General features: G+C 48.8%; 1 non-coding gene across 1 annotated transcript; it reads left to right on the top strand.

Annotated features, from left to right (window-relative positions):
- Nucleotides 1-1,166: 1,166 nt before the first annotated feature.
- Nucleotides 1,167-1,269, top strand: LOC144936982 (U6 spliceosomal RNA). Its single transcript, XR_013637535.1, has one exon. It is a non-coding gene; the product is annotated as a U6 spliceosomal RNA (small nuclear RNA).
- Nucleotides 1,270-18,628: the final 17,359 nt, after the last annotated feature.

Below are 18,628 nucleotides of genomic sequence, written 5' to 3'. Positions count from 1 at the left end.
TTATCACGCCGTGAGCACTCGCAACGCAAAAACTGCTACCGGTAAAAGTATCGAAGCCAACGCGGCCGGAGAGAATCACGCGCGCAGGTTGTCACTTTTTTTTTGTTTGCTCTGAAAGACGATCTTCCCCCCCAAAAAAAAAATGCATTTCAGGGAAATGTAAAAGCGCATTGGCCATTGTTCTGAGAATACTCTGAACTCGGACCCATCGAGAAGGGAGTGCGTGCACGCGGGAGGAGATTGGGGGGGGGTGGTGGGGGTCACTTTTTATTGGCCCATTGTTTCTCGACGGCCTTTGTTGAAGCGACAGATTCAGATCAGTTGCTTACACGAGTGGAAACAAAAGCGAGCGCGAGGGCTTTCAAAAGAACGAAAAACAAAAACAAAATTAAGCGAGCAGGCGTCACGTGGCTGCTGCTGCTGCTTGCTGCTTGCTGCTGGACATTTCATCTGTCCGTCGCACTCCCCATTTACGAGGCGTCCGCGCTGTGGACAGACGTTTCCTGCTGCCAGCGATGGTCACCGGGAACTTTGGCAGGAGGGGCGGTGGGAGGAGGGGGGGGACATGGGGGGTGAGGGATGTTCAATTGTGCTGGGAGTCAGAGATGAGGATCGTCGTCCGCTGGAGTTCATGGGAATGTGCGTACGCTCAACTTCTTTCGCACCTTACATAGCCGTGCTATCAGAGGTGCGGGGGGGGGAAGGACAACAAACTGCGGCCAAAGAATCCGACTCGGGTTCACACGACTGGACGAGGGGGTCTCCCGCGGCGTGCGGGTCGCGAGGGTTTGTGTGTCCATACTTCACTGCGCCGGTCAGTACGGGGGGGGGGGGGGTGTAACACTGAATGCTGCTGCACCGTCGGCTTCCGTCCGCCACGTGGCCCCCCCTCTCAACCGATGAAACACGAAAACAGAAAGGCAGCGTGCGAAAGAAAATGCTGAAGATGCCCTCCCTCCATGCAGGAATTTACAGGGTGATCGACCAAGTGCTGGTCACGAGCAGCACCTATAAAGGCCGGTACTGCACACGAGGGGGTGGTGTGGCCAACACCACGCCCGTTCCACCTACGTCTCCCCAGTGGCGACGTTTACATGTCGCACCAGGTATGAATTAAGGCCGAGTCGACCTAGGGGAGGGCCCAGGACCGGTTCAGATATTCATCACTGCTATTGGCAGCACATATACTCAAGCTGGAACGACACAGTGAAGATTGGCGTGGCCTCCGCGCAAGGATGACACGCAAATGTGCGTAGGCGCCACACTCACAGCCACGAATGCATATCCCAAGAGTACACGGATTTATCCAGGATAAAGAAAGATTGATACTGATGTAGCCACTATGTATCAACAAACGAGGAAAAACTCCTTTCACTCATGTTCCAATTGTGTGATGGTAATCGTGAAATTAAAAATTTGGGACTGCAGCTAATAGTGCATCACCCTGTGCCAGAGAACAGCACTGGAAGAGGTCACAGAACTACTGCAACAAGTCCCTTGTATTTACATCTTTATCCACATTAGGAGTACACCTGTGCATCAAACGAATGCGCTTAAGTGTCAGGTGGCGGGGGGGGGGGTGTTAGAATATTTGTATATTTATTGACAAACTTTCGTTGAAATAAGAGCAACAAAAATCTTATTTGACGAATGTGATATTTGTCAAGACCACCAACGCATTACACTTGGGAATACGTCTCAATCGGATGAGACCGGAACCCAGGCTCGAACCCAGGTTCTTGACAGTGCTGGGCTGAGGGTTTCCCCGACCACAGAAGAAGGCAACACACACCGGCCACTTCAACAAGAAGATGTTCAAGCAAGATGCCAATGTTGGAGGACGAGTGCTTTTCACGAACGCAGTATCAATGTCTGGGGCAACGTCAAGCAACGCAATCGCAAGTCGAGCATTCTGACAATTATACACAGACCATTCTGTTCCCACACTACGAGGCTGTGGAATTCTTTACCCGAGGCTATCAGACACTCGCATGTTGTGGGTAATTAAAAAAAAAATCTCAACCCAAAACATTTTTTTTTTATTCGCTGGCCTTTTTAAACGATGCGTTCCGTCTTCCCCTGTCACATGATGGTAATTATTTGTTCCGCTTTTTGCGATTTTATTCTGGTTTTGATCGCACAGCGCTTTGGGACCATTTACTTTACTTTTGCAGGCACTGCTATGCAATTAATATTATCATCCATAATAAAGAGGTTTTTTTTGGGTTAGATCGCGCAAATATAAATGTGCCGTTAAACCCGCCACCACCCGATACAACCAATTAGTAAGGCTTGTCACGTAAAAACAAAAACGTGCCAATTAGTTACTAGTTCAGCACACTTGTGTTTTGGAGAGTAAACCCACGACATTTACAATTGGAGTACGACCTTTTTCACTGGCGATTACAGCCAGCTTCATCGGGCGATATCCGGTATTGTGGATATTGGCCACGAAAGCGACCAACATTATCTGTTCTTTCTTCGTGAAAAGGCAGAGTGGCAGCTCGTTAACAGAGGCCCTTGGGGCTGCGTGCGCACAGACACACACACGCGCGCACACACGCACACACGAGTAAAACATGGAAAACCTGAACAAGACTTTCAAGTCCAAGTGATTTCTTGCACCAATCAGCAGTTGAGGGTTTTCGGTGCTCATCTCTTTGCTTACGGCAGTGCGCAGAGAGCCAGAGGTTGGAATTTCGCTTTGCTACGGCGGGGGCGAGTCTATTTCATAGGGCAGCCACTGTTGAATTCCCCCCCTACCGTCCCAAAGGTCGTTAACCCAAAACCAGAATTTGAAATTCCAAACTTGTGATTGTGAGTTGCTGCCCTCTGTCACTGGCTCACTTGGCTGGCACATCATGATACTTACTTCACGTGTGTGTGTACGCTGCACTTCTTTCGCACCGTACGTAGCCAACCGTGCTAATCGGAGGTACGGGGGGGAAGAACAACAAACCAAACGCAACAAACAGTTCTAAAGAATCCATAATAGAGGTGTTTTGGGTTAGAGTGCATCAATATAAATGCGTCATTAAAACCCGCCATCACCCGACACAGCCAACTAGTAAGGGTTGTCACTTAAACAGAACGTGGACAATTCGTCGCTAGCACAGCATCACCGGTGTGTTGGAGAGCCAACACGACGTTTCGACAGTAATTACAACTAGCTTCATCAGGCGACAGCCAGATTTGTGGAGAAGTCTTACGGTTTCGTTCCTTATATAGAGGCGTAGATGTGGTGACCAGGCTTCTGCGCTCTTGCGCAAAGTGGCGGGGGGGGGGATTAATGAGTCAAGATACATTATGCATGTGCATTATGCGAGCCCTTTGAGCTTGTCCTTCCTGTCCATTGTGTGTATTAAAATAACCTTACCAACGTTAATCCCTATTGAAGTATGGTGGCCTGTATAGGCATGCATTTAAACAATGTATTATTTGATGATTCGCTTCCACGTAGCACTAAGTTGGTAGCTATCCGAACGGTTCCAATTATTTTTTAAATTATTTTTATTTTAACCGTCGGGTGGTGGCGGGTTTTAACGACACATTTATATATTTGCACGATCTAACTCAAAAAACCTCTATTATGGATGATATTGGTCGCGAAAGCCTACGTGTTAAACGGTTAAAAAAAATGAGTTTTCAATCTAGTGCTGTATAAACATCTTACACCCCCCCTTCCCCCCGCCACGCCAGTCCCCTTCTTCCTTCCCTCATGGACTTCCGTGCCCCACCAATATATACATTTGGCCACCAGCCAGCCACTGGACAGGACAACTATATGCGACGTGGTCAAACACGAAAACAATGAATGAACCGCAATACCTTGCCGATCACGTCAAGGAGCGTGAACCATCACGCGACCTGCGGTCACCATCACAGCGCCCCTTGGGTTCGGCCGTCAAACAAAGATGGCCATCGCGCGGCGCTTTTAGACGAGCTTCAGCGGCCGTCTGGAACGCTCTTCCTTCAGATATTAGGAAACCACTGGAAGCTATGTCACTTTTAAATCTTAGATTGAAAAACGAATTTCTTTAGAACTACTTTTGTGTTAGTTTGTTGTCCTTCCCCCTGCAACTCGGCTGGCTACGTACGATATGCGGAAGAAGTTCAACATACATGCATACAGACAATGATGAACTAAATCAGTCTGCGCCTATAAATCAACCGCGGTACTTTTCCACTGCATTCTATCGTGCGACGCCTGTAATTCGGATGTCAGCATTCACCAGCTGATTGACAACAATTTCGCCAAACTGCCCCAAGAAAACTGTTTGGAGCGTGCACATTAAAACGGCAAAAGTCAAAGTAATTTGTCACTCAAAGCAGCTCGGGGCGGCGCTCACTTTTTTTAATTTTTTTACTGCCATCCCTGACCCAGTAGTGGACGCTCCACATTCCTATGACAAGGGGCGAGTCTATATTCATAGGAGGACCGCTTAAAAATGGCCGCTTCGTTTCGTCGACATCAGAGGAGGGAGTTGTGGAGGGGACGATTCGGAGGGTGCGGGGACACTTGTAGGAACGAGCGCGGATTTAAAACGCGCGCAACGTAACGTCCACACTGTTGAAAACCGTCGCGCGGCACGCCGCTGGAAACCAACCGCCGGTGCCATCCGCTCGAGAAGGTCGACCAAACAAGGGCGACTCAATCCCCCCTCGTCACTGCGTATCCCTCCGCATGGACACACAGGCGGTCAGAATTAACGCATTAACTCTACGAAGATTCCCCCCCCGCCGTATAGCCTGTAACAGACCGTTGGGGCAAGTGTTATAAGCGAAAACCTTCGATTATACACATGGACAGGGAGCTCCTGAGAATAACAAGACAACAACCCCCCCCCCACGTCCTCCCCCCTTTTTTCCCCCCATCTCCCGCACCGGTGGCAACCCGGCACCAACCCGGCACCACGGCGAGAAAGGAGGTCGTGCACCGGATTGGTTCAGGCCGCAACAAGGTGGCAGGGCGTGTGGCAATCTTTGTTGTAAAAATGTCTGCGCCTGATAAAGAAGGCGCCCCCGCAAAACCCCTACCCCCCGCCACCCCTTCTGACCAATTCCCAGCCCCCCCCCCCCCCCCAAACTCAGCCCCCTTCCCCACCAACCACCGACCAGCCGCGAACCTCCTCCTCTTGCTCCCCCCCCATGCCTCCCCGGGCTGCTCTCCACCCCCCCTGCCGCCCCCCTACCCCCCCCCCCGTACTGAGTGATGCATCATTGTTCTTCTGCGAGCGCTCCTCCTGTTTTTTCTTCCTGCTTGGCGAGAGCCTTTGATGTTGTGTGGAAGTCTCCAAAGCCCAGCCACAAGGGCGCTTGCTCCCATCATCATCATCATTAAAGCAGGACCGCTCCTCTTTGGCGGGGGAGGGAAGGGGGGGGGGGGTTTGAGAAATAAAATAAAATATTCTCCAAATCTTTTAGCACCTTTTGTTTTTGGGCAGATAGCGTCAAAAGAAATAAATAAGCGAATTAATTCATCAAATGAGCCCGCCCATGCATTAAGGACATTAGAGGGATTTTTTTTTTGCCGTTGTTGTTTTGTTCGTTTTGTTGCTTCCAATCACTCAGTTGTGGGGGGGGGGGGGGGAGTCTTATCGGCAATAAATTACGAACGCGCATCCATCTATTGTTGCGGTGCTGTTGTCGACGGACTGCGGGACCTGCTAATTAAAGGATCGTCGAACACCGGGGGGAGGTGTGGAGTTCTTTCAAATTTACCAAAAAATACAAACTTCGAATCCTAAGAGTAATGAAATAATAATCCTATAGCTAAGCCTCTAATGGAAAAATTCAAGAACAAATGTACGAACCTATTGCGCGCCGATAATTATTCAGCAACACGAGGGACGCAACACAGTTTGGAAACGGGCTTTGTGCAAAACTGCGCCTTGCATTTCCAGCGTTGGGCGATTCGCAAAAAACATGTTGACAGCGCTGCGACGACGACGACAGCGCCGGGGTTCTGGTCCGCGCTGAGCGACCCGCGGAACGATGCGTGCGTGGGAAGTGGTAACGTCTACCCAAGCGCCAGCCAGCCAGCCCCGTGCGCCCCCCCCGTCGCCTGCTGAGCCTTCCGATGCGGGGCCTGGCCCGGCTTTATCTCGCGCGCGCCATCTCCACGACGTCGCTCGCCGTCTCCACGTCTGCCTCACTCATCTGTGGGACCCGAGCACAGATTTGCTCCCCACCCGAGCGGTGGGGAGTGGAGGGTGGCACCTCGTGATCTCAGGGAGGGTGGCGCAGCCCTTTGAATCTCCCCCCACCCCTCCCTACTCATCCGTCTCTGTCGGCTGCCCTTCGTTCACCTCTCCCCCTTCTGCCACTCACCCACCCTGCCACTCACCTACCCGCCAACCCCTTATGCACTCACTCAATTACCCGTCCCGCCCATAAAGCCACACAACCACCCTCCGACTCTCACCCCCCTAATGCCTCACCCACCTCATCCACCCACATTTCACTCACGAAATACCCATTCATCCACTCGCCCACCCATCCACTCGCTCACCTACCTCACGGAATTATCCCACCTCACCCACTCACTCATTGAATTACTCATCCACCCTTCCACTCACCCATCCACTCACTGAATTATCCATGCACTCACCCACCCACTCACTCACCCACGCACTGAATTACCCATCCTCCCCCTTCCACCCACCCACCCACTTCGCGGTTTAACGCTATTGTTTCACGGTCGGGTTGGCTGTGGTCATGTCCATGATGGGGGGGGGCAGCCAAGCGTGAGCCAGGCACCACCATGCTGGTCTGTCACGTGCACTGGATGGGGCAGGCGTGAGGTTGCGATTCGTTTGTTCAAGAATAAACTTAGAAACCTATTTCACAAGGCAAGTTTGGCACGAAAAAAAAGACACGTACGTGACGCAACCGTTTTTTTAAATATAATAGACCTGTAAAACTGGCGAGGGTACATTTTAGCAGAAAAACCACAGGGAAAATTCTGAAACAATGAGGCCGCGATGTGATTCATCACCGATGTAGTGCTGGCGTTTACACACCTTTGGCAGGCCCTGTCGAAATCTGCAGATGGCTTATGTTGTTGGCTTTGTCTGAACTCACAACGAAATCAGAGAATAACCCACACTGGAGAATGGCCTGCGAAGGGAGCGATCACAGAACCGATTCTGAAATCTGTTCAAGTGACCTCGGCGCCACACAGGGATGGGGAGGGGGGATGGAGGGGGCACTTTCTCACCTGCTCCTACAGATACACAAATAGAGAGATGTTTAGTGCATAACAAGTCAAATTCGTATTTTTCATTCTCAGCACTGAAATTCATTCAGCGCTGTACCAAATGATGGCTTTTTTTTTCGGGGGGGGGGGGGGGGGGGGTGGGGGGGGAGTGGGCTGCCAATTCGGGACAGGAGCCAGAAATCTCCCAGTCTCTCTTCTCGTGCAGAAATACATTTCTGGGAAAGGCCTGCCCGACTCCCATAACCATCCAAGTATATCGCAAAATCATGCCAATGTGTATGTATTCATTTTAGCACCTCAAGCGGTCAGTCAACCCAACTTTAGAAACATGCTATCAGAGTATTTGGCTGCTTATAAATTGCCACGCGATAAGCCACTTCGTTGAGCTAACATTTGTGGCCAGGTCCCTTCTGAAAAAGGAATATATTAGCTCAGTTTGCCTTACCTGGTAAAATAAAAAATAGTTTTTAGCGTAACTTGTGGGAGAATTCAGGTCAACTCGAGTTCACTGCCCATGTAAAACGAAACACCGGAGTCAGTGGTTGTTAAAAAAAAAACAAATTTTTATTCTACAAGGTAAGACCCCCTGAGCTATTTCGCTCTTTTTCAGAAGCGACCTGGCCACAAATGATAGCTCAACGAAGTGGCTTATCGCGTGCAGCCAAATACTCTAAACGCGTGATGTTGATTCTCAATGCAAAGGGAAAAACGGGAGGACCAGGAGAAAAATCCACGCGACCACGGGGAGAGAGAGAGAGAGAGAGACATGGAAACTCCAAATATACAGCAGGACTCGGGGTCGGAATCGAACCCACGACCTCCTCCTGTATACCACGCGAGGCAGTTAACATCTCCTCGCCACCGTGGCACGCAAGATCTGGAGCATTATAGGGGTACGACTGGCAGACACTGACAACTTCTACTGGGACCACCCACCCATGGGCACCCCCCTCCTCCGCACCCGTTTCAACTTGAACAGATTTTTTGTCTTCTTACATCTTGATTTTTATTTATGGAACCGGGAGCTTTATTTAGCACTGCGGGGCAGGGGGTATACGTGACGCCATGCAAATACAGCGGAGCCTGTCTGCGTCGAGATCCCAATCTTGTTGAAGGAAATTCTCAAGCCCGCGTGTACTTCCACTGGAGAAGCTCAGCTTATCGACGTTTGTAACATGCCCGCGCTTTCACAGGTGCCCGAGTGGAGCGCTTGGAGCTTTAAAAAAAAAAATACAATCAAAAGAAAATCACTTAATCTTCTTACAGATACGGGCATGCCGAACAAGAAAAAGCAGAAATACAGCCTCGCCTGGATCTATGATATATATTTTTAAAGTCAGCTGACTGCTGCTAAACAGATGTAGATCCAGATCAGGAGGAACAAGGCATCGCTCCTTCAAGGATTGAGTTCCTTCCACAATCGGCTCTCACCCTGCATGCCCCCGAGTGCCGCGTGTCGGCCGAGTTGAGTCGTCACGTACGCGAGGTGGCCAATGTCCTCGGCGTCGCGTGAGTGGCGTCACCACTCCCATGAGGCGAGTCGGCTTGTTCCTTCAGTAAAACAACAATCTAAGTGCATGTGCAGAGTCTTAATGCAATGAGCATCTCCAGATGCTGCACAGGAAACATTCAGTGTCAAATGGGATATTTCGTCATGCGGACAAAACATCAAATGGCGTAGAGACGACATGCATAGGTTGTAGGAAAACTTAATAAGAAATTGAGTCAAAATAATATAAATGTTCACGCAAATTCCGATCGTCCTCACAGCAGCTTTTGGCTACAGCCATCGAGCAAAGACGGTGGTCACCGCGTTGCGCGCTTTCAGGTGCGCTTCTGTGGCCGTCTGGAACGCTCACCTTCCGATATTAGGAAGTCACTGGGAGCTATGCATGTTTAAATCATCTAGATAGAAAGCTAATTTCTTTAGAAGTGGTTGTTGTGTTTAGTTTTCTGTCCTTCCCCCGCACCTCCGATAATTAGCAACGGTCGGCTACGTAAAGCACGAAAGAAGTTCAACATATATAAATACAAGTCGGATGAATTATTAAAATCAAAAGACACAATTTGTCCAGACGTATAACAAACTAGATACCTTATGACATGACGGGTACCCAGGATGCAAATTATAATTTCACTCAATACAAATGGGTTAACGTGTGACTTTTGAAGGGTCCATCTATCTTGTTATTAAATATCTACTCATGGGAAATGATGCACATGCCACTATAGAAGTGTTAATTTAGAGATAAAAAAAACACTGAAAATTATATCAGAAAATATCAGGGCCCCGTGGTGTCTATTGCAGTCTCCCGCCACTACTAGAACAGACCGTACAACATTAGACAATATAAAGCCCGATCCAAAAATACGAAAGAGAGATTAACAGCAATACACTCCGCACAGTTGCCCGGCTAGACCACCTGAATGTGAAATTGCAGTTGTTGCTCAGTGACTACATCAGCAGCTGTACGACAACAGAAAACTACTACTACCATTTTTCTTGGTTCTTTCGGTAAAGTCACGTAGAAGGGAAATAATAAAAATAAAACATAATAAAATAATTCTCACGACGTTTCGGCCAGAACGCAAGCAGCCGTCCTCAGGTGAAGAACAGGTCTGTCGGAAAGACACCTGAGGACGGCTGCTTGCGTTGTGGCCGAAACGTTGTGAGAATTATTTTATTATGTTTTATTTTTATTATTTTATTATTTCCCTTCTACGTGACTTTACCGAAAGAACCAAGAAGATGAATCCCTGCAGTCACGAAAGCTTTAAATCGAAAATACTACTATCATTATTATTATTAACTTAATTTCTGTGGCCTCGATATCTCTCCGATATGAAAAATAGTCATCGTCCCGGACGTTGCCTTATTATTACCACCATAGCCTCTGGTTTATAAGACCATACTCTGTGGTTCTTTCGGTAAAGTCACGTAGGTATAAAATCTAATTAAATCACGACGTTTCGGGCGCAAAACAAGCGTCCGTCATCAGCTTTTCCACCTGAGCGTCGTGATTTTTTTATTTTTTTATTTTCTACCTACATGACCGAACCGAAATAACCAAAGAGTATGGATTCCTGGAGTCACGAAAGCTTTAAATCAAGATTTATAAGACCACCTTTTACCCCCGTACATGAGTGCAAAGGTTGAGGAGTGCTTCAGAATCATCTTCCGGAAGATATCCCTCGCCATTACAAAGTAGCACGCGCGTCATCGTTAACCATCTTCTGGAAGACGTCGTCCCGTATTCTCCAGGTGTTTAAACACAACGATTTTGTTGTCATAAAACAGCTCCAAAGTTTTGGGGCGCGTCATACTTTCGTTTTATATTTTGGTGAATACGGTCCTCTTTAAGGGTGGCGCCCCTGGCAAACGCGTCGATGTTTAGCCGAGCGGTTGCGATCGTTGTCACATTTTTATCATCTCGAATTTTACGCCGAGAATATGATGTGTGGGCGATCCTGTTGTTGCGACAGCGGTGATATTTTCAGCGGGAGATCCCAAATCCCCACGGAGGGAATAGCATGGCAGGGCGTACGCGAGTTGCTCCGAGGCTTGTAAAAAAAGAGAGCGCTTTTTTTAACATTAAAACAGATGTCTTCTTGGTTCTTTCGGTAAAGTCACGTAGAAGGGAAATAATAAAATAAGAAAAATAAAACATAATATTTAAAAATAATTAAAATAAAGCATAATTATTTTATTATTTCCCTTCTACGTGACTTTACCGAAAGAACCAAGAAGATGAATCCCTGCAGTCACGAAAGCTTTAAATCAAAAATTAAAACAGATGGTAAATGTGCAGCCCTGCACAACTGCCCGTTCACACCACCGCTGGCAGAGGTAGCCCTCGAGAGTCCCCCCCGAGGGGCTTTTTGGCCTACTCTTCCACACTGCCCATGCATCTTCAAGGAGGCAGGCGCCCACCACAATTTTACCCCCAACGCACGCGGCGTGTTAATGTTACTCTGCGTCCGCCCACTCGCACTGCTGGCTGGACAAGAGTTTGGATGTTCTCGTCACATCACGGATGTGATTAAGCCCAGTGTGCTAACCGTGGACCCAGCGCGATACACCCCCCCCCCGCCACATATAAATACACAACGTTACAAGGGGCGCCGAAATAAATTTATAAAGGTTAAAAGAACGCACGGAAACACTCCTCGTATTATGCAGGATTCAAGTTGACTTTAAATGCACTTCACTCCTCACCGCCTGCGAGAGTATTCACCACACCCTCCCCAAGGTATTCATCACCGCATCTCTCCTGTCGTCGCAAAATAAAAAAAAAAGCTTCACTATTTCAGCGGCTCCCCCCCCCCCCCCCCCCCCGTGCGGTTTCACACGCGTTTACAGGTGCAATTTACTCAAGCGAAATCGCGCTTCGCGGATTAAAAGCAGCCAAGTGGAACCCGCCCCCCCCCGCTAACCCTACGATTCAACAAGAAACCCGCAAACTGATGAAGGGGTGGGGGGGAGGAAACTGTTTGAAAGAGATACATCAACTTGGCGATTAAACGGTCTGACAATCAGATGTTGTCAAGCTATTCAGTGCCCCCACCGTCCCCCCCTCCCTAATGATATGAAAAGTTTCCGCCTATGTATTACAACGGAGACAATTCATCGGCGCGCGCGTGCCGACGATTTAACTCGCCGTGCCACACCTGGGCCGCTCTCACCGCAAAAAGGTAACGCGACCGCAGCGGCGGGGACAGCCAGCGAAAAAAAAAACAATCCCACGTGAGCGGAATACAATAGGCCCAACGGCGGAGGTGTTGGACGCGCAAAGGGCCCCACCGTCGTCGCTGCCAAGACCAACAAGGGGCTCTCTTCCCGCCGCGTGACCCCCCCCCCCTGCCCCCTCCCAGCTGCTCTCTTGCCAAAGAGCCTCGCCGTCGTCTGCGCATCCCCCCCCCCCCGAAACCCTCCGTGCGAAAACTGCGCCCCGCAGCCTGGCCCAATCGGATGCGCTCGCTCTCACGCGCAGCGCTGAACTGCTGCTGCTGCTGCCTGTTGCGTTTCGTTCATTGTCTGTAACCCCGCGCGTCCGATTTAGCACGGCTGGCTACGTAACGGTACGAAAGAATCTTCTTGGTTCTTTCGGTAAAGTCACGTAGAAGGGAAGTAATAAAATAATAAAAATAAAATATAATAAAATAATTCTCACGACGTTTCGGCCACAACGCAAGCAGCCGTCCTCAGGTCTGTCGGGGAGACAGCGTCTTTCTACGTGACTTTACCGAAAGAACCAAGAAGATATGAACCAAGAAGATGAATCCCTGCAGTCACGAAAGCTTTAAATCGAAGGTGCGAAAGAAGTTTGATGTGCGTGTGTGCCGCTGCCAGCCTCTCGGTTGAGATGCGCCAGGGCGTTGGGCAAAATAGCCATTAAATATCCCGGGCCCCGCGGCGTTTCCATTAATTTTCGATTGACGATCGATGCGTCGTTGCGCATCGAGCAGCAGCAACCGTAACGTAAGTAACAACAACAACAACAAAACCAACTACTTATCAGAGCAGCAGAATCACCAAGGAGGGAACGGGAGGGGTTTTGCTGATTGCGTAGGCAAAGGAAATAAAAAGGGTTAGTTGAGGAGCTCTGAAAGAACCGTGGACAAGGGTGCCTGTTACGAGAGACCTCAAGAGCCAGAGAGCGTTTGAGATGATTTCGTTACGCGGTTGACGGTTCTCCCGTGTATCCAACTGCCCAGTTATTTTACGCGGGAGATCCGTGGCGCTGCGCAAGCCACAGCAGCAGCAGCATGAAACAAAGACAGAGACATCAACATTGTAGAGATCGAGCACATCAGGGCCGCTTAAGGACCAGCTGGGGATTGCCTGTAGAGGAGGTTTCAGAAAGGACTGCGTCCCCTCCTCGTAAGCATATGACGAACTCCTCAAAATCATCTAATGAAATCGATGCTTACGCTCACAATGCACGCTCCCGAGTCGAGCGCGTGTGACAAATCGATCATTCGCAATCCGCGCGAATTATTTGCCGACCGGATGTCAGCGTCAAAATTCTGGGGAAAGGAAACAGGAAAAAAAGAAAACCGCACAAAAAACTGGAAAAATCCCAGAACGGAGGTGGAAAAACGACACTGAAATTTGTTTTACCGATTCTTGCATCGAATCGCCACCGCGAACCGTTACAATCCGTCGAATCTCCGTGGGAGGTAAATGTTTGCATGGCTAAGCAGTCAGTCAGCCTTGGGTGGGAGTCCCGGAGGGGGCAGGGCAGGGATTGGGCTGACCAGGGTGCTGGGGTGAGTGACACTGCCCTTCTCGACAGAGCCTCGCAGGAGCAAATGGCCATACTTGGGTCTCACGCAAAAAGTCGGATCTCCCCACCACAACTGACTATTGGATGGTCGAATGATGGCAATTCACTACCTTGCTCTCATGCGATAAGTGGGATCTCCCTGCCGCAACCGACACGTGGATGGTTGAATAATGGAAATTCACTACCTTGGCCTCATGAAATAAATGGGACCTCCCCACCACAACCCACACGTAGATGGTGTAATAATGGGAATTCACTCCCTTGGTGTCATGCGATAAGTGGGATCTCTGACACATGGACGGTGGAATAATTGGGAGGGTCCTTCCAAGTAGAAACTTTGCTACATTGTCACCGGAAACCACTGGGCGTCCCTGATCCTCGACGTGAGGGACAGCAACGCTCCAGGGGGGGGGGATCAGACGTTGCCTGGCAGAGTAAGAAGGGGTAACTATAAATTAACCCGTAAAAACAAAGTTTTTCACTATAAATCCTTTATATGCGTGGCGGCTAGAGTCCTCTCGTCCTGTGGCTTGAGATGGCTGTCACTTATGGGTCAGATGATTGTCTGCCAACATTAAGCAATTGGTAATTAAATATTTAATTTGTTTTCCCTAAACAGTGTAAAATTTTGGAACAAAAATTTTCACGAAAATTAATTGTCACGCACAACGAGTTTGTGTGGAAAATGTCAGCTCGATTGGATCACGGGAAGTGGGTTAAAAAACGACCGAAAGATTTGCACGGTCGTAAGCAAGCAAGCAAGCACGCAAGCACGCAAGCAAGCAAGCAAGCGAACTTAATATAAAGGATTTAAAAAGGGACCTGCACTCCGGGCGGTGCCGGCATGACACTGGTCGCTGTTTTTTTCCCCCAACCTTAAAGGAATGCTTCATACGCAATCGTTGAACTTAACCGTGACCGCGCAAAACAATCGTTACGATTCGTCAAAATTTTGCTGGGAGGGCTCGGGTTGCTAGATGCCTGCAAGTCCCTGTCGGCATCTTGCCATGACGAAAAAAGAGAACGAAGCTTAATGGTTAGTGTGCCTGTGGTTTGCGTGTCCTAGTGAATATCCGGCACGACAGCGACGCTCGGAGCAAGACTGACGTGCAGGTTGGTGAACGAATGAACACTTTGGGAAACAGGTGAACAAAAAAGTGAACTGATGCACACAATGCAAAATTTATGAAAATACGATCGGATGATTGAACACGTTGACGAATGAGTCGACACGTTCGAGAACGAATGAAAACATCACGGAAAGAAACTAACACAGCGAATTAATGAGTACGTGACCAAACTAATGAACACATTCGGCAAAGGACGCACATGTGAACGGGTGAATCAACTTGTCTGCAAATGAATGACTTGAGCAGGTCAGCGGCAATTATGAACATGCTCGCGAATCAATGCATGGACGCGTTAGAAAACAAACACATTGGTGAATGAAAGGGCACTTGGGCGAATGACCGAGCACAGGAGGGAATGAATGTGCGTGCTTGCGCGCAAATGAGTGAACGCATTAGCGAGCGAGCTAATCACAAACAGACCAGTGAGAGAAGGCACAACTTCACTCGTCAGTCTAAACTATAAACTAAACAATGTTTTTTATTTGACCAGGCCCCACTGAGTTACATGTCTTTTTTTTCCATAAGCGAACTGGCCATCACGAATGATAGCTCAACGAAGTGACTTATCACGTGGACATTTATAGCAGCCAAATACACGAAAACGCATGATGTTGATTCTACATGTGGAGGGAAAAACCGGAGGACACGGAGAAAAATCCACGTGAGCACGGGGAGATAGAGAGAGAGAGAGACACACAAACTCCAAATATTCACCGGGCGTCAGGGTCGGCATCGAACCCACGACCCCCTGCACACCAGGGCAAGCTAGTTAACATCTCATAGCCACCGCGGCGCCCCAGTCACGGGACAGACCGCGCGCGCGCGCACGCAAGGGATTTTATTTCTCACGTGTTGCTCCTGCCCCGTGTGTAACACGAACCCACTTACACCGCATCATCTCGCAGCGTGTCGGCGAGCGTGCGGGCCGGAGATGGTTTCGCAGGATAGTGTGGCGAGCGATTTAACGCGCTGCAAGCCGTGGCTCTGCCACGCATGCGCACGCGCGTAAATATGTGCCTTTGAGCGCAAGCACGCGTGCGCCCTCGCACGCGCACGCACACGAGCAACCGGCGATGTATATGTTTACCCATGTAAACATATCACACTTCACGTCACTAAAATATAAAGTACTGGACTATAATTTATCTTAAGCAAGGTTATCCGCAATGAAAATTGCCCCAGGTAGTAATGCACATGACTGTGTGTGTGTGTGTTTATATAAAAAATAAAATAAAACTACTGTAACGAATGCCAGGCACACATATCTGAGCCAATCCTGGGGTCACACCCATCGCCACCTTCATCAACCCGTATCAACGATCGCGACGATGATGATGAATCATGTGTTCCGACAACAACCGCCCAGGACTGACACAACTTGGGGAGGCCTTCATCCGGCAGTTTGATTGACATGGGGCTGCGAAATTTTGATTTTGTCAAAAGCTAAATAATGTGGGAGCTATTTCAGCTGACCCTGGAGCGTTGTGCCTTTGGGCAGGGAGTAGTTGCTACCTGTTGCCGATTTAGAAACGCAAGTCTGAAAAATCATGGGTTTGGTCGTGATGCATCCCATGCAGATCGATCGCAGGGCACGCAACAGCAGAGATGCAGACCTTTGCGATTAACAAGGTTGGCTACGTACGATGTTAAATAAATTAAACATACATACATTTACATATGTTGAACTTCTTTCGATTGGCACGGCTGGTTACGTACGCTGCGAAAGAAGTTCAACATACGTATGTCTGTTGAACTTCTTTTGCACCGTACGTAGCCAACCGTGTTAATCGGGGGTTGTGGGGGGGGGAGGACAACAAACTAAACGCACACAAAAAGCAGCAAACCCTTCTCATTAGGCGACGCACGCGCTGGGCCCAGATGGAACCTTGGATGACAAACGTGATTTAACGATATTATTGAAAAATAAGAGTTGATCATTTGAACTTGCGTTCAGAAATACGAGCACAATTCATCGTGAAAGGTTATCGCCGTTGTGCTGTACATCTCACCGATGTACTTTGCAGTTGTGCCGTAAGTACATTACCGCATTTACGGCAAACCTCAATCCACCGCCGGTTGAAGGCCTTTCCCGCGCCGTGGCGGTCGTTTGGGTTTCACCGCGTGAGCTGGAAGCTTCATCAGGAATTCAGTTACTGAAGAAGCTCCCAGCATGCGGAGTGAAACGTCGGACATGGTGCACACCGATATGCGATACAGCCCGATAACACTAGAGAGAAGACGACAGCCGAGCTGAGTTGTTCAACACTGCAGAGAGAGGGAGTTGAATCTGAACATTCAGAGAGGAGCATGTTTTTTTTCGCTTGCACTAGCCTACATTTTGTTAGAACCTAGCGAGTGTGTGTTGTCAGTGTGTGGCGGAGTGGTAGTGTAGGGATTAGCTTACTGCGACACGAACCCGGTGACCCGAGTTAATTGTCCACTCGCGGCCAACGAACGCATCAGTGGTGAATATCGTCCTAGGCCTCCCCCTAAATTGACTCAGCCTTAACAAACAAAAAAAGAGACCCCAGGTGTGTTGTGTAAACATCAGCACTCGTGCGTGCCGAGCCGGCATTTAACAGGCGCTCGCTAACAGCACTTTCCCCAACAGCCTGTCCGCACTACACGGGGGACCTTTGCCTATGCCTCTGTGTGTTGTTAATGTAATTGGTTTAACGCTGTGGGCAGACAGCGATGGCATTATTTTTTATTTTGAGAGCGAGTCGGCTGCCTGGGGCCCACAGGTTGCACACACGGCAGCGCGTGTTTCCTTCATTTTACATTTAAACACAGACGCCATGGCTGACGGACGTCCGCAGAACCGCCGCCTCCGTGTGAATGAACCAAAACTTCGTCTTAAACCCCCTTCCCCCATGCCTCGCAGGAAGAAGCACGAAATTGATGTCGGTACCCACGCGGACTCGTCTCATAATCCCGAAAAAATGTTCGTCGTAATGATAATTATAAAGCGAATGCTCAAAAAGTAACGCAGCACCGGAGATCAATTTCGTTAAATAATGAAAACTAAATTTGAATTTCTTTATAGCCCTTCCACAATCAACTGGTATCCCCGTGAAGCAAGTGTGCGTCATGGGAGCCGTGTCACCGTACTCTTCACAGCCACAACGTGCTTTTTGATCACGCTCTTAAATTGTATAGAATTGTTCCTTTTCGAACGCTTTGGGTGGAATATGTGCGACAGAGAAAGGCGTAACATGCAATAAAAATTGACAAAATAAAAATAGTTCCTTGCTTTAGCCCACCGGTGTGTTGCAAGCGTGAAACCACAACATTTACAATTTTTGAGTACGACGTTTCGCTGGTAATTGCATCCAGTATCATCGGGCAATTCGCCAGAATTGCTGATTGGCCATGTCGGGTGGTGGAGGGTTACGACACATTTATAAATAACGCGATCTAAACCCAAAAAAACGTTGATTATGAATAATATTGGTCGCGAAAGCCTACGTGTTAAACTAATAAAAATTGACTTGACTTAACCTGACAAAGTTCACCGCCCTGGTCAGTGGAGGTTGGTGAAGCGGTGACCAGGAATGGTTCAGCCGTCACTCCCCACCGATGTTTGCCCAAGTTGGGAGTCGTTTACTTCGTAAACAGGAATTGCCCATTAGGTCTGCGTGCGCGTCTCTCTTTTTCTCTCCCTCCCCATGGTCGCGTGGATTTTTCTCCGGGTCCTCCGGTTTTTCCCTCCACATTTAGAATCAACGTCACGCGCTCAGAATATTTGGCTGCTGTGCATTTCCATGCGATGATGATAAGCCACTTCGGTGAGCTCTCATCTGTGATCGCCAGGTCGCATCTGAAAAAGAGCTACATAGCTCAGATGGGTCTTACCTTGTAAAAAAAAAATATATTGTTTAGTTTAAAAAGAGTACAGGAGCTGCTTGCTAATTTCTGCGTGTACCTGGTGACCCTAAAACACTCGGACCGAAACTTCTCCCCCTAGATCGGTGCCACCAGCGCTTACTCTC

This window comes from Lampetra fluviatilis, chromosome 17, assembly GCF_964198595.1.
Source record: "Lampetra fluviatilis chromosome 17, kcLamFluv1.1, whole genome shotgun sequence".
In the NCBI taxonomy this organism is placed as follows: Eukaryota; Metazoa; Chordata; class Hyperoartia; order Petromyzontiformes; family Petromyzontidae; genus Lampetra; species Lampetra fluviatilis.
Note: the sequence above shows the minus strand (reverse complement) of the source record. Positions and strands in the feature narration are given on the sequence as shown.